Below are 17,198 nucleotides of genomic sequence, written 5' to 3'. Positions count from 1 at the left end.
ATATGTATATTGGAAGAAATGTACACATATAGATTAGTGTATTCAAATAAATTGCAAATTAGTGTCCTTTTTGGTGTCACATATTTTGTGATCTGCAGGTGGTGACTCTGTAAGAGGAGTTATTCAAAGTTATTCATATTTGCAAATGTGTATGTGTCTACACACACACACACACACACACGTTGCAGCATCCAGCTTTTCCAGCAGGGAATTTGGCGGTACACTTCGATGCCCATGCATGGCTCTTAGCTGCACCATGGGAGTAAAGGCATGCTTGGAAGACTGGCAAAAGCAACTTGAGGGTGAAACCATGCTTGGAGCAACCCTGCAAGGCGTTTCTATTTATGCTCTTGCTCTCCAGGTTGTCAGGGAGAGGTGGAGCAACACAAGCACAAGAGCCAATCCTCTTTTGTCAGTGGATATGATGAACAGAACCTAGAAATTTTATTTTAAAGAGGAACTAGTTCTCGTTCAAGGACATGTCCAAAAAAGGGACTAATTCCACTTCACAGTCATCCTTTTACAAATGAACTTTTTTGGTTTGTGTTTAGTTCGCAGTTCAAGTTTATCCAAATGATCCTGGGCATTTTTTCTTTTTCAGAATTCAGAATGCTATAAGCTGCTGTGCTGGAGTGTAAAATATACTTAAGAAGATCAAGAAAAACATGAAAACACACACAGTGGCATGGGAATTGTTTATTTCCCCAAACAATTACGGTGTTTGGGTGTAAATGCACAAAGAGTATAAAGCATACATAGGAGAATGAACTTGAAGATGAACTAGAAATCATCCAAATTTATTCCCCAAAACAAATTTAATTCATGTTCAGTTCACCCAGCAGTTACAGAAACTAATTGCAGGGGTAGTTCAGAGATTTCTGAAGTAGTTCAGTGAACTTCGAAAAATCGAACTAGTACATTTGAAGCAGTAACCATGAAGTGAATGGTCTCCCTCCCCTCAAAGGAGCTGTGTGGGGAATTTTGCTTCATGGTAATTGATCATGACAATGAAAGGGCACCACAGCGCTTTTCCTGCCACACTCAGAACACAGGGCACCTTCCAGTGGGAGATTTGCTCAGCTGTGTCAGTACTTCCAAAGGACATTTAGCTGAAACCAGGCTGTCTAAAAGCCTGCAAGGGGAGAATCAAAAACACTCATCATGGTCTGAAGGTTAAAAACGGAGCTCTTCACAGAGAGGCACACCAAAAAGCTATTACAGGGCAGAAGATCAAGTTCTCTTTTCTGTTAGAATAATTTGATCATAAATAAAGGAAGGCATGTTCCGTCTTCCCCTTCCCCTTGCTGTGAGAGGGTGTGGGGAGGTGGAGATTTTAAACATGCACATTATGCCAGGGCTGACTAGGTGTTAATTTATCCTACAGGGATCTAGTAGGGATAGTTGCTAACTGAGGTGTTTGGCGTGTTAGAGGAGGGGTAGTACCTCTGGTGGGGGACATGCCATGCTCCTTCTGGGATAGCTTGCCCACCTTTGGTCCCCACCCTGCACTCAGCTCTCACCTGTGGCTCCTAGAAGCTGTCAGTGTGTGAAAGCAGCCACACTCCAGGATCGGCTTCGGCTGGACAACCAAACCAGGTGAGGGTAGCCAATGGGTCTCAAACCCTCAGTCAGTTAGGGACGTTCTCTGCATGCAAAGACAGGCTCCGGTAGAGTGAGAAGATGAGACAGATACTGAGTCAAGAAGGCATGCTGTAGAGGGCAAAATCTGTACCTCTTGCCTTGCAGGACATCTTCAAGAGAAGAAAAGGCTAAGGAGCAAACCCTACACAAATCCAGAGTGAAGTCACTAAGATGGTTGGATGGTGCCTTGTACGCCTCCTTCCAGCAACTCCTATAGCCAAGCTGGTGCCAAGCGTACTGCTTTCCTTTCCTTTGGACCACCTCAGTGAGGCCGAGAGGGGAGTCTTGTCATCTGGGCAGCTCAGGACCTCCAGGCTTGTGCCCTGGGGAGGTCACTTCAGTGCTGCTAACACAGCAGTTTGACTTCACCTGCTTCAGACCCACATTCCGTTGCTTTTTGTTGAGAAAGATGGACTGTGGCCAACTAAAATTCTGCTGACAGCTCACACTTTATCCAAAAGACAAACTGCTGAGACCATTCTAGACTCAGAAGTTTTATAGGGTCATGTGGGATCCCATCAGCCCCTCATCTTACCTTATCCCTGCTGGACTGATAGCTGCACCTGCAGTTCCATGTTCTCGCCATCTGCTCTGGTAGCTATAAAGTGGACCTGGGAAGTTTGGGTACCTGGACTTTGCTTTCTTCATCCCTCCCCATTGCTTTTCCTGTCTTTCCTGTCATATCTTTTTGGTTGACCTGAGAGACTTGCGCCAGTGTGCATTTGTCAGCCACACAGCTGAACAGCAGCTACTTCACTATGTCAGAAGTTGTGTTTCTTGCCATTGTGCTTGCATATGTGAGCCTGAAAAATGGGTAGTGGTGAGCAATGCTTTGTGGAACCTCAGGCTCCAGACAGGAGCCAGGAGGGGGGGGGAGCGGTCTGCACTGAGCGGGGGGGGGGGTCCATAGGGCAGCATGTTAGGAAGTCATTCTGCAAAGAAACAGAAAAAGGTGCTTGTAGCTCGGTGCAGAAGTTTTCTTTAAAGGTAAGGAGTGACACTCTAGGCTGATTGGTTACAGATGGGGATGAAAATACAAAGGAGGAAGTTGCAGGTTGCACTTCCCTGCAGGAAGAAAGAGGACCCACATGCTGTGAGTTTCTACTGTGGTGGGAAAGTGTCCGTAAATAGTTTTGTATATAGTCACAACTAAAATGCTTGTGAACCAGCCAAGAAATAAAGTAACTCTTGACTGAGTATTTTGCAGAAGTCTCTTGTCATCTGCCACCAGGAAGAAACTCTGCTACAAGCTATTTAAAGCTGTTTCATAGGGGAGCCACCACACCAGCAGCAAGCGCAGCGGAAGTGTGTGAGCAGCAACCTCCACTGCGGCACAGGGGGTCTGCAGTGTTTTACGCTTGCTGCCGTGCACCAGGGGTTTTGTTTAGGGGTGGCGGGGGAGATTGCAGGAGGCAGTGCGGTTCCTCGGCTGCAGGGGGATGGAGCCACTGTTCGTCCCTGAAATCGGTGGCTGCTCTAAAAAAAGACCCTGGACAATACAGTGGTACCTCGGGTTACATACGCTTCAGGTTACAGACTCTGCTAATCCAGAAATAGTGCTTCAGGTTAAGAACTTTGCTTCAGGATGAGAACAGAAGTCGTGCTCCGGCAGAGCGGCAGCAGCAGGAGGCCCCATTAGCTAAAGTGGTGCTTCAGGTTAAGAACAGTTTCAGGTTAAGAATGGACCTCCAGAATGAATTAAGTACTTAACCCAAGGTACCACTGTACTTATTTTTGATTCAGATTTGGCCAATGGCTCAACAACTTTGGTCCGCCCTTGGGGTCAGTGGGGGTTGCTACACTGCTGTGTGCAGATGTTCCAATGGTCAAGAGGCGAGGCTCTGCATAGTTTGCTCTTCTCCCCCCCCCCACACATACTTGCAAATATGTATCATGCATGGTGTATTGAAGCCTGAGAACACAAACTTTGTTACAGCATGTTTGTGTGTTTCGTGCATAATTGCTATTTCCCTCATATTCCTGCTATAAGGCAACTCCTGGTAAGGTAAAGGTAAAGGGACCCCTGATAGTTAGGTCCAGTCATGGCCGACTCTGGGGTTGCGGTACACATCTCGCTTTACTGGCCGAGGGAGCCAGCGTACAGCTTCCGGGTCATGTGGCCAGCATGACTAAGCCGCTTCTGGTGAAACCGCCATTTACCTTCCCGCTGGAGCGGTACCTATTTATCTACTTGCACTTTGACGTGCTTTCGAACTGCTAGGTTGGCAGGAGCAGGGACTGAGCAACGGGAGCTCACCCCGTCGCGGGGATTCGAACCGCCAACCTTATGATCAGCAACCCCTGTGGGTTAAACCACAGAGCCACCCGCAAGTAGCCTTGACATTGTCCAGTTAGGTTTTGGTAAACAGTGCAAGCTTACAGAATGGGCTGATCTTTGGAGCTCAGTTTTTTAATTGAAATGGGATCTAATTCCCCATCCCACCCATTTTGTTGTATTTGGCCCAGAAAAGTAGGCTAAGTCAGGAGGATGCTGGAGAGAGTTTCAGTTGCTCTGCCAATCGCATTCCATTCATCAATGTAAGCCTTTCCAATTTCTGGAAAATTAATTTAGCATAGAATCTGGATGCTTATTGGCAGGGTTAGGGGAGGAAAACCATGACTGTTAAGTTTGGGAGTTTGGATGTCAGCCTAGCCTGCAGCGAGGGCGGGGGCAGTGTTGAGTTATTAATTTGTCCTGCTCCCCCTGGCCCAAATATTTTTTCTCTTCACATTGGTGAGCTACCAATGTGGAATGTTGAGTAATGCATTTGCTATGGAGAGTGTACATGTCCACATCATGCTTGCAAAGCTCACAGGCTAAGAGCAGAGCCCTGCTTCACGCATTTCATTTTTAGTGTGCACCCAACATTTCCATGCACATCTAAAAATGGAAAATGTGAACATTTGCTTGCAAACATGAGTATCATACAGGCATGTTCACTATCAGTGTTGTGGCTCCCTGATAGTGTACACTCAAGCATCGGTTTGGTGCTGTTTTTGTGTAGGAAATGGCCATGAGACTTCTTACCTTATGCCATGTGGTCTAAAGATGGGACCATGTGTTGCAAAGAACAGAAGAGTCCTGTGTTAAGTCAATCTCACTCACAAGAATAATGATCAGTTCAACTTGGTGGGCAGCTCTTTCCCTAAAGTACCAGATTTGCACATCATAATCACATCTTGCCATCTATCTAAAGCACATTTAAAGCACACACAACCAAAGACTCCTGTGAACTGTAGTTTGCTAAGAGTGCTGTAAATGGTTGCTCTGTGAGGAGTAAACTACGGTTCCCATGATTATTATTGGGGGGGGGCATACACTTCAAATGTATGTTGTTCATGCAGTCACAGAGCAAGATGCAAAACAGAAGTGATTGAAAACACCTAATGTGGAGAGTTGTTGGGTTGTGCATGTCTGTTTCTGATTGAATGTAATGTATGAACAGGAGAATAGCCTGCTGACTTAGCCCAATGACCCATCTTCTTCTCACAGTGGCCAACCAGATTGCCTGTGGGAAACCTGCAAGCAGGACCTGAGCACAAGAACACTCACCCCTTCTGGGCTTTCCAGCAGCTATTCAGTAGCACACTGCCTCTGACTGTCCAATGCATTGAAGCTATAGTACTTATGGTAATGGATGTATATGTCTTCCCCAGGCCCCATTTTCCTGGCCTAAATCCCCCTTCCATCTCCAGACCTTCTATTAGATTCCCAAAGCTGGAAAAATGCAGATATCTGTATCATGTCTGTCGGTTTTCCAAGGGCAGGCCGAACAACCATGTTAGGGATGTGTTTGAATAGTAGCATGGGAACTGGGGGTCTGCATATGGGTTCTGGTGCAGGGCTGAAAATACTGACCTGGCTGTTTTATGTTTCTTTTCTACAGTGCTATTAGCTAGTTTCAGAATTCTGTAAACCCTTGAGGAGTTTATAATCTAAATGTTGACAATCAAGGAGTCAACGAGGCAAAGATCTGAACGGGACAGACAAAGGTAGCAAACAAATGAAGAGAGTGACACGGATGCACATATATGGAACATTGTGCATGTTTATTTGGAAGTGAGTCCAGCTGCTTAGTGAGGCTCATTCCAGGTGACAGCGCAGAGGATTACAAGCAGAACATTATCATGAGGCTGATATATACTTTGATGCACCCCTTCCTATGCACTTTTGATCATTCCTAACACAGAAAAGAAGACATTCAGCATGCAAATGAGCAGTGCTTTTTTCTGGGAGGACGCAGAGGTACGCATACCCCTAAACATTTTGTGAATCTAAGTTTGGCCTCATTGAGGGGCAGTATTTCAATATGAGTAGGAAAATGAGAGTACCCCTAAACATTTTTTTTAGAAAAAAAGCACTGCAAATGAGTATTGTGACCAAAACAGTCCACTTACTCTGGCATGACAAACCAAATTGCCTCATGCCTGGAAATGCACATGTGATATATTTTGGTTGAGGATGAAGATTAAGGTCAAGTTTTGGGAAAGGTGGGTTTTCAGAAGGAAGGATTTGAGCTGAAAATTCTGCTGGCAGCCAGCCTGGATGTGTGTGTTGTTTTTTTCAGGCTGGAAGGGCAGGCAGAGAAAGTGCTCAAGTAGGGGGTGGGACATAACTACCCCACCCCACTCACCATTGCCCCCTCCCCCTCTTTTCTTCCTAACCTAACACAGTATGTAGCACTAATGTCTCACAACAAATGAAACTGATCTGTAGAAAACACAACTTGAAAAAAGAGACAATGCACACACACACACACACACACACACACATGTTAAACATACTTTTGTAAACCAATAAATCTTTAATAAAAAATATGTGCACTGCCTCTTTTTTCAAGTTACATTTTCTACAGATCAGTTTCATTTGTTGAGACATTAGTGTTACATTAGGAAGAAAAGGGGGAAAGTGGCGGAGGGGGCCATGGTGGGTGGGGTTGGGTGGCAATGCTTCTATTCTGCTTAGTGTACGTGTGGGGTTTTGTGTCAGCGTCACTTGTGCAGGTTCTCTATACTATTCGCTTGTAACAATGCACATATTTTTGTAAACTAAAATCTTTAATACAAATTTTTTTTAAAAAAAGTATAGGGTAGGAGAAAGAAAGCAGTTCTGGGGGGATTTGTCACCCCACTCATTGATGGAACGCAGAAAAGGTGGGGTCTTGCTGGAAGGGGAACCTTAGTCAAGCAGCTGTTTAGTTCAGGAAAACATGCAGGCGAAGCAAATGAGGCCTCATTTTAAAAAACCTTGAAGTGGCCCTGTGTGGACGCCATGACTGCTGAGCCACAGTGCTCACTTTGGTTCTGATAGAGAGATTGAAGGTGCCTGTGGAATGACAATAATGCCAGACTCCAAGTTTTGTAACATCTGTCAACTCAGCAGTGCCTGTCAGAGGAAAGAGAAAACCCATGTGGAGTCCTGCCTTAGAAGATGAGGAGGCAGTGGTTTAAAAGGCAGAACTCCATATACACACAATCAGTGAAAATAGTTAGTTGCTAAATAAGTGACATGCAAGCCGTATGTGTGTGTGCTCGTCTCACAATTCCAGAAGAATGCATGCAAAAGTGCTGAGTTGGAGGCATAGCTTACAAGTTGCCAAGACTCTGAGCATTCATTAAACACACAAAATTCAAAATAAATGCAAAAGGATAAAGTTATGCAGAACAAAGTAATGTTGGGGTATAGCCTGTGATGGGCTTCCATTCCACTAGAGCATGCGACTAATAAACACAAATGAGGTATTTTTTTGCCTTGTCTTGTATAACTAATCTGGCTTTAAAAAAAACTATTTAGCATAATTTAGTCTCCTTAAAAAGAGAGAGAGAGAAAGGCAAGCAAAACATAAGGCCCTGCCTCCAGCCAGTGGATATTGTGTTAAGGTGTCTCTCTGCCTTCTAAGGTTTCAGAAGGTATCACCCACACTCAATCTCAAGCATATCTTTGTTGTTGTCATCAGGACTATAGATTACCTTTTAACTGGTTCCTACATGAAAGATGATGTTCCCAGGAAAGTGGAATCTATGCCAAGGATTACATTCTGTGGGTTTTCTGCAGGTGATGTAGGTAACTTCTGAGGATATCAGGTTTGGGGTGTGTGGACGCCTGTCATTATCAATAGCTGAAACAAATAGTTCAAACAGTTCATATGGCACAAATAAATGCAGGCTTATTAGACAGGGATAAATCATGCATGCAAATCTGGCATGAAAATTGTTAAATGAGCTATATATACACAATTTTAAAAAATGTAATCAGAAGTTGGAGGGACTGCCAAAGACGCTCTTCACCAGGGACACTGATGATGTGGGGCTGGTCCTGATTTTCTGCATTCTATGGGATTGGGGCCCTGGCATTGGAGGAGGGTCTTTTGTTTGACAAGAATCGGTCAACAGTGAGATGGTGCACATCTGGGCCATTCAGCAAGCCTGTACATTTAAAGCAGTGCCATGCCACTCTAAAGGGTTAAGGGCACTGAGAGTTCTGAAGAGACCCCCTTCCCCTCACAGAGCTACAGTTGCAGAGTCCTTTAACCATCAACTCTCTTCCCAGGGAACTATGGGAATTGTAGCTTACTGACAGGTCTAGGGGTCCCCTAACAACTTTCAGTTATCAAGAAACTACACTTCCCAGGGTTCTTTCGGGAAAACAATGACGGTCTAAAGTGGTAGCATACTTCTTTAAACTCGCAATGCGGCTGAGCCTGCTCTCTGAATCACAGCCCCAGGTCCCATCAGAAATAGCAACTGCCAGGGTGCAGAGTGCACTGTATTACATCAGCTGTGAAAAGCATTTTAAAAAATACAATAGAAGGCAAGCGGAATGAAGTGTTATTTTGATCAAGAGCGGCCTCCCACTGTGAGAAGCTCTGAAGTTAATTGAAACAAGGCGATGCAAATAGTGTATTTTGACATTTCTTAAGCAGTATCTTCAATACTGCAGATTCTTCCCTAACCCCAATTCTAATCCCACCCTGTTTGCTTCTATTTTTTGAGAGGTAGGCCTGTATGCATGAAAAGCAGCCATTATTTTTGTAATTTCCTAGAATTAGTAGATCTAGCAGTCACTCCCCATCACTCAGCCTCACTGAGGTCCAGCTCCGAGGGCCTTATGGCTGTTCCCTCACTGCGAGAAGTGAGGTTACAGGGAACCAGGTGGAAGGCTTTCTCTGTAATCATGCCCACCCTGTGGAACGCCCTCCCATCAGATGTCAAGGAAATAAAAAACTATCTGACTTTTAGAAGACATCTGAAGGCAGCCCTGTTTAGGGAAGTTTTTAATGTTTGAAGTTTTATTGTGTTTTTAATATTCTGTTGGGAGCCGCCCAGAGTGACTGGGGAAACCCAGCCAGATGGGTGGGGTATAAATAATAAATTTGTGTCAGACTCATGAGAACTAGTGTTCAAATCCCCACTCAGCTATGAAGCTCACTGGGTGACTGAACACCTTCTTCTTCCACCAAGCCTTTTAAGGTAAGACCTTTCCAGTCTGCATCTGTATTAGAATTGCTTTTCAAACATTTCTAATATATTTTTATTGTTTTAGCACTTGTTTCCCACCCTGGGCTCCTTCGGGAGGAACTGCAGGATAAAAATTTAATAATAAATAAACACAACGTAAGCTTCCACGGGCCAGAGACTACTTTTCACAAAGTGAGGCCAAAAGCTTAAAATAGTGCAAGGACAGCCAGTAGTGTGTCACCGCACAGTGGGGCTGCTTCAGAAATAAGAGGCTGCGAACTTTTTAAGGCCATCCCCATTGACAGGGATTTGTAATTTGGAGTGGTCCAAATGTTATTTTGGGGTGAAGAGGTGACGAGATATGAGATCCTTTTCAATTTCTTGATTCACCTGTGGGATCTGCATCAAAATTTTGAAGTGTGGATATGGAGCACTCTTGTCCAGCTAGTCAGCCATGCCCCTTTCCAGGACACTCCATCTGTTTTGTCTTTCTTTCCATACACACCCTAGGAGTTGGCTGCTGTTCCTCCAGACAAGTCATGAGCAAGAGGAAGGTGCGGGCATTGTTGTATCTCATATATGTTAGCATCTTCATGGTCTGAACATACAGTATCTTTAAAATGTCCTTGTTCGCATTATAACCGCTGTCTCTGGCTCCATCTAAAAAAACAACACTTGTCAGCCAAGGATGCTACTTTTCCCTCGCTTTATCTGATTTGTAGCTGCAGTGGGGGTTATGATAACATATATTAATGTTTGCTTTCCTTGACATCTCCAGGAACATTTTTTCCATGGAAAAAATCTGCTTTCTCACCAGCACACTTTAACCATCACTACCCCTTCAAATAGCTACCCCAGTCTTCCACAAGCTGGTGCCCTCCAGATGTTTTGGACTACAGATCAAGAAAAACACACACTGGCATGGGAATAGTTTATTGTCCCCAACGATTATTATCTTTAAGTGTAAATGCCCATAGAATATAAAGCATACATAAGAGAATGAACTTGAAGTTCCATGCTGACTGGGACTCATGAGTGCTGGAGTCCAAAATATCTGGAGGGTACCAGCTTGGGTCCCCTCCATCACTCCCACCTACCAAGTTCAAACCAACACTTTTCAGAGAATGCCTTAATTGGGCTGCTAGAGTCAAGGGTTTAAAAAGCTGTTAACGTAATTATGAGACCATAATGAATTTCAGATGAAAGAGAATATAACCTTTAAATATAATAGATGGTTTTGGTTGGTTTTCTTTTCTTTCCCTCCAGAAGTTGCCAATAATTTTCCTTTGCCACATAATGTAATTAACTGGAAAGGGTGCTGCTAGTATTATAGCATTCTGATGAGGTTGGGTCATCGGGAGCCATTAAGCAAACATTTCAATGCTTCCACTCATTCCCTATTATCTTCTTCCCAGTTCATTTAAAGGTGCTGGAGAATGCTTTTAAGGCTCTCGGGACATAAGGCCCAGCATGCCTGAGACCACTTAAATCCACATGTTTCACCATGCCCATTTATGTTGACAGGGATCAAGGGCAGGTGTCCCCCTAAATCAAGTAAATAAACATACTTAACTAAAAGTAATAATAATAATAATAATATTTGAAATTGAAATGCTCGCTGAGATGCATTTAACTGAGATGCCAGAGATTGACCCTGCAAAGTATGTGCCCTACCTCTAGGGACAGGAGAATAAATTTGATTCATTTGTATTTAAAAACAACCTATCATACTTTTCCATCTATAAGACACCCCCATGCATAAGATGCCTCCTATTTGGGGGGGCCCTCAAATTTAAGAAAATGAGAAGATTTTGGGGCGGGTGGGAATGCCAAACCAAATATCACTCACCCAACTGCCAAACACTAACAATTTCAAGCAACACAAGCCGAATTGCCGAAGTGGCAGCCAATCCAAAGTAGCACTTGAAGCATCCGCTAATAACCCGCCTATTTGACAAAGCAGCAGCCAATCCAAAGCAGCCCTTGCAGCAGACACCGTTCACCCACCCAATCGCTAGATCCTGCTCCCGGATGCAACCAATCGCCCACCCCCCCTCTACACTACCCATGTATAAGATGACCCCCCCATTTTAAACTTTATTTTGGAGTAAAAAAACCCTCATCTAATACACGGAAAAGTATGGTACCTAATTTGCACTTTCCAAACCAATGCACGGACCGAAACAAAGCCATCCTTAGAAATTCAAATTTCTCTGCTTTTTGGAAATCAGTTCTCCAGCCAAATGATGAGCTGAAAAATGCATATACTAGTGTAAAGTGTGCATATACCTGTTAGATCACCTTGCCCCATAAATGCCCAGTGTGTTGCTTCAATCTGCAGAACTGGCACTGTTCTAGGTGCCACATAATATTTGTTCCACATTTTTAAGAAATCAATTTTTAGTATGGCAGCACTCACATTTTGGGACTTCCTGCCTATTGACATCAGACATCAGACATCCTGCCTATTGACATCAGACAGGCGCCTTCACTGTACTCTTTGGGCACCTGCTTAAAACAATTTTGTTTCAACAAGCCTGCACAAATAGAATGTTTACATGTGTTTTAATCTGTTTTTAGCTCATTGCTAATTTTAATTATTATTTGAACTTTTTAAACAGCTGCTTTTAAGTGTTTTTACTCATAATATTATTGTTTTACTCTTTATGTAAACCACTTTGAGGGGTTTTTTTTAAACAATCAAGCAGTATATAAATTCTATAAAATAAATAAATGATTTGTTGTTGTTGTTTAGTCGTTTAGTCGTGTCCACCTCTTCATGACCCCCTGGACCAGAGCACGCCAGCCACTCCTGTCTTCCACTGCCTCCTGCAGTTTGGTCAAACTCATGCTGGTAGCTTCGAGAACACTGTCCCACCATCTCGTCCTCTCTCGTCCCCTTCTCCTTGTGCCCTCCATCTTTCCCAACATCAGGGTCTTTTCCAGGGAGTCTTCTCTTCTCATGAGGTGGCCAACGTATTGGAGCCACAGCTTCAGGATCTGTCCTTCCAGTGAGCACTCAGGGCTGATTTCCTTCAGAATGGAGAGGTTTGATCTTCTCAAGAGTCTCCTCCAGCACCATAATTCAAAAGCATCCATTCTTCGGCGATCAGCCTTCTTTATAGTCCAGCTCTCACTTCCATACATCACTACTGGGAAAACCATAGCTTTAACTTATACGGGCCTTTGTCAGCAAGGTGATGTCTTTGCTTTTTAAGATGCTGTCTAGGTTTGTGTGAAAATATATATGCAAATATACAATACAAAAATTCATTGTATTAGGGGAAATTGCTGTGCTAAAATATGCATAGTAGGCAAAATATTGTACAAGTGTGTATATTAGGAGAAATTCTCACTAAAATGCCGTTGAATTTTTGTGAGGACTCTTTAAAGAAAAAGTTTGCAAAGTGATGCGGAAATGTGAAGAACCAAACTCATTTTGGGAAAAATGAGAAATTGAAAGGGACAGATTTGCACAGCCCCCTAAGTGTTGAGCTACAGCCGCTCACAGAGCAACAAATTAGCCATGTGTGCCACCTGGCAATCACCCATAAGGGCAGATTCCTGTCAGGAGATGCCAGCTGCCACCCACCCCACAAAGTATACAAATACTAATTGCCACACACTGCCCGGGTACAACTGGTGTTTTTTCCAGACCTGTGGCTTTATCCATCCACATTTCTGCTACTGTGGCCTGGACAGCTTGCTGCACATCCCTCGTCTTTCATGCCAATGCCTCCCCCACCCGCCTGCTTTGCCTCTCCACTTAATGTTATTGCCGGTGACTAAGCCAAATAGAGACGACTGCCTCATGCCTTATTGCTTTTCATGCATGCTGGGTTCATTCGGTGATAAAGTCAAAGAAAGGGAGAGCGCTGCATATTCCCAGAACAAAAGGTCATCTGTTTCCTGTCAGGGAATTCAACTCTGGTTTCATCTCTTTTTAAATGAAGAACAGTAATGCTTTTTTTTATCCGCCCTGTGGGGAAGGAAGAAGGAAAGCGGGGAGAGGGAACTACTAAATAAAACTTTTTGTGCCATGCCTCCTAAGATGGTAGGTAGTGAGGCAGTAACAAGTCCAGTGATGCACACACCCCCCGAAAACTTTGGGGTTCCCTTGAGCATGCTGAGACCTCCCTCCAGGGCCAGCCCAAGGTGTTGGGTGAACCACAACAGGACGCCTGCCCCACCAGCGGAGAAGAGGGGAGTGAAGATTTACATCAGGAACAAGCCAGAGGGAGGGAATCGGTGCTGAAGTGGGAACCAAAGTGGCCCACGCTGAGTGGGTGCAGAGCCCGGGAGACCCAGAGGGCACAGGGCAGCCCCCGCCATTTCCTCCATGGGGTGGGAGGAGACCAGCAGAGCCTCCTAGTTGCTGAGAGACCACTGTGGAGGCAGCATGGGGAGGAGAGCGTAGCAATGGCTGCTGGCCTTTCTTCTTTTAGCCTCATCTGAATTTGCTGCTAGGAGTGATAATAATTATTAGTTAGGGTTGTTACTGTCATATACGTCGGGCATGTAAATTTGCTGGGTGGTGTAGATCACTCAGTTAAACAGAAAGGGATCCTCTACTGTTTTTGTTAACTTCTGCAATTTTATTTTTACCAAAGCTTTTGTGTGAGCTGGTCTCATAAATAATTGTTGCAGCGCACAGGCTGCACTAAGGACCCTCCAAGTTGTTGTTTAATTGCGGGTGGATTCTGCAACATGTTCTTCACACAATAATTGTGCATTTGTGGTAGATTTGTTCTGCTTTATTAGTTGCTCTGTGATGCTTTCCTGATGCTACCACATTACTGCTATTGGGAGGGGCTATGGCGCAATGAAAGTGGGACAGAAAAACTGTCACAGGATTTCATCAAGAAGTTGCAGGGTCTTCACTGATTGGAAATGAAGCCTTGTGGTTGCCCCAAAACTTTAGCAGGTGCAAACAGTATGTATTGAAAGCAACATCATGTATGACAACCCTGATAGCACAAAGGTTTGGAAGCTGTCTTCTAGTCCCAACGTTTGCTAAACGGTAACTAAACCACAGGAATATGTAGTTATGGCAAAACTGATTATGCTAGATTCAAAGAAGCAAGACAAAATCACAACAGGTTTCTTTGATAGATTAACAGAATCAGAGAAATGTAGAGTTGGAAGGGACCCAAGAGGGTCCTCTAGTCCAACCCCAACTAGAAACCATTTATTGTATTTTGGCACAATAAGGCAATTCTTCAAGTGATGTGACTCATGTGTTGAATACTTTGCAAACGACCTCTGTTAATAATTACTATAAATTGTAGCTCTTTTATCATTTGCTTGACATGTGGATGATAAAGGTGCAGAAGATAAGCAAACCCCTGCAGGCCGTGGGCACGTTTCCTGCCTTATCTGAGGGGATTGGGCCACCTCAGGGATTGACATAATCAAAAGCCAGCTGAAGGAACTGGAAATTCTGAAGAAGAGCAAAAATGGATTCTGGAGATTGCCGCAAGCAGGATTGCAAAACAGAGGAGGAAGAAGCTGGCCCACAGATCAAATTCTGAGGTAAATGTTGAAATCAACAGCCTGGTTCTCCAAAACCTGAAGACCAAAGTGACCTCGTACAGCCACTGAGTACCAGGCTTATGTCGGCTTCAAAATTTACCTCAGAAATTGATGTGTGGGCTATAAATCCACAGGGCTGTGACTCCTTAATACTGTTTTGCCTGTTTTAGGCCTGAAGGGAAAAGAAACATATTAATGGGCTGCTGCTGGACTTTCCTAATCCTTGGAGGAGGCAGGCACTGATTAACCTTTTTTATTTTTAACTTTGACTTTCGAATCTCATTCGGCACTGAGGTAAATGTGAAAATGACACACTTCGCTGCAGAGTAATTAGAACATGTTTGTGCACACGCAGACATTCTGGCGGAGGAGGGCAGCCAGGCATCCTTTCCCCGCTTTTCCCCCTTTTGTATTATCATGATAATGAATGCTCTGACTGGAAGCTTGCAATTATGCTTCCTCCTTCCTTCCCTCTTCCCTTTTCCTCACCAAAGAAAGTCTAATTAATAATGAACAGAGCCCAGGGCTGCTGCCATATTTGTCCTGTGAATCTTTCCGCTGGGGGGGGGGGAGGCTTTTTCTGATGGTAAAGGCAGGGTCGAAGAGTAGTGATTAAAATCTTATTTTATGAAATTATAAAATGGTGACAAGACAAGCAAAGCTGTGCAGGTTTCCTCCTCTAATCACTAAACCTCTTTTTAAATGGATCTTGCAGCAACATCTTTATAAATGTCCTGATGGATCATTATGTAACCCAGAAGATTTATGCAAAAGTGTTTGCTTACTTTAATAGAGATGGGGACAGTATAAGATTCAGTTAAGTACATATTGCTGGCTTTAAAACACAGCAAGGTATTTTTTATTGGGGGGGGGGCTGCATCTCAAATTGCATTTGCTTGTTGCTGTACAGAACAGTGCGGCTGGATGTCTTTCCAAGTCACCTGCAGTCTGTCCACATCAGTGGGTGGAAAAGGGTCATGAATACCTGCATATTGTTTATGTTTTCAAATGGGATGGAAGCTGGTATGGAGGGGAAAGCATCAAAACACAAGATTTATCAAGAAACTACAGAACAGATGTTGATTATGGCTAATGCTGTGTGTCCACATGGCTTCATTAACCAGTGGTGAAAGTGCACTGCATGCAGAATAAATGGGAGTGGAGTGTTCATGCGTGTGCGTGTGTATAAATATGGTAACATACAGATCATTGCAATAAAAGCATTTCAGAACCAGCCCGTTCCTTTAAAAGCAGTCCGTTCCCCAAAGCCTGTTTGGGGAGTCTTCACCTGCCAACTGAAAGACAAGGAGGGAGCTAGTCTAGCTTATCTAGGGAGAGAATCCCAAAGTCTGGGAACGGCCACCAAAAAGGTCCCCTCCCTTGTCCCCACCAAGCATGCCTGTGATGGGAGAGGGACTGAAAGAAGCGCCTTCCCAAATATTTCATAGCCTGGGCAGGTTCGTATGAGGGAATACAGTCTTTCAGATAGCCTGGACCTAAGTCTACAGTGCTGTATGTATGTATGTATTTAATAAAATTTATATACTACTTGATTGTAGAAAAAACTCAATGATTTACAAAACAGATAAAACAATAAAATTATCACTAAAAAATTACAACCATAATTTAAAACATACCTACAAGTTAAAAGCACAATAGACTACAACAAATGAAAACTCACGAAAACTTTCTAAACATCTGAGAAGGCTTGTCTAGATAAGAAGGTCTTCAGCAGCTGCTGTAAAGAATACATAAAGCCACTTGCCTGATATCAATAGGCAAGGAGTTCCAAAGTGTTGGTGATACCACATTAAGTGACCAAGTTCTTACAAATGTGGTGTGGGCATCCCATGGCACCTGCAAAAGTGCCAGTTGTGCTGATTGAATCAGTTGAGTGGGCACATATGGAAGAAGGTGATCTCAAAGGTAAACTGGTCCCAAGTTGTTAAGGGCTTTATATACTAACAGTAACACCCTGAACTTGGCTGTATAGCAGATCAGCAACAGGTGCAGACCTCTGGGCACAGGTGTTACATGCTGACAAGGCCTCACTCCTGTCAGCAGTTGTGCTGCAGCATTCCAACTGCACTAACTGCAGCTTCCAGGTCAAGCATGCAGGGAGCCTCACACAGAGTGCATTGCAGTAATCCAGTCTTGAAGTGACCAGGGCATGAACCACTGTGGGGTCAGGCTCTTCCAGTCCAGGAATGGCCCTAGCTGTCAAAGTAGTCACAGTTGGTAAAAGGCACTTCTAGCCACTGAGGCTACCTGAGCCTCCAGTGACAGAGGTGGATCTCCAAACAGTGAACCTGCTCCTTCAGGGGGAGCACAACCCCATCCAAGATAGGCAATGGGTCAACTTCTCGGACATGGGAGCTACTCACCCACAGTGCCTCTGTCTTGCCAGGATTTAAGCTCAGCTTGTTCTCTCTCCCTCATCCATCTCACCACTGCATCTAGGCCCAGGGACTCCACAGCCTCTGCTGAGTCAGATGTTATGGGGAAGTAGAGCTGAGTATACTGATGTCACCTCACCTGAATCTCCTAATGACTGCTCCCAGCGGCTT

The 17,198-nt window shown here is 44.1% G+C and overlaps 1 protein-coding gene and 2 long non-coding RNA genes across 3 annotated transcripts in view; 1 reads left to right on the top strand and 2 right to left on the bottom strand.

Annotated features, from left to right (window-relative positions):
* The window catches only part of LOC310667244 (uncharacterized protein), a 559,738-nt gene that overhangs the window by 49,751 nt on the left and 492,789 nt on the right, over positions 1–17,198 (top strand). The window lies entirely within an intron of this gene.
* Positions 1–17,198, bottom strand: part of LOC310667265 — a 218,418-nt gene that overhangs the window by 139,880 nt on the left and 61,340 nt on the right. The window lies entirely within an intron of this gene.
* Positions 2,511–10,641, bottom strand: LOC310667258. The gene is made up of 4 exons (XR_014506236.1): positions 9,490–10,641; positions 7,612–7,760; positions 4,670–4,787; positions 2,511–2,573 (listed from the first exon to the last, which is right to left on the bottom strand). It is a non-coding gene; the product is annotated as an uncharacterized lncRNA (long non-coding RNA).

The sequence above is a fragment of the Podarcis tiliguerta genome (assembly GCF_965153285.1).
Source record: "Podarcis tiliguerta genome assembly, chromosome: 16".
Taxonomy (NCBI): Eukaryota; Metazoa; Chordata; class Lepidosauria; order Squamata; family Lacertidae; genus Podarcis; species Podarcis tiliguerta.
This window is presented reverse-complemented; position numbering and strand designations above follow the sequence as displayed.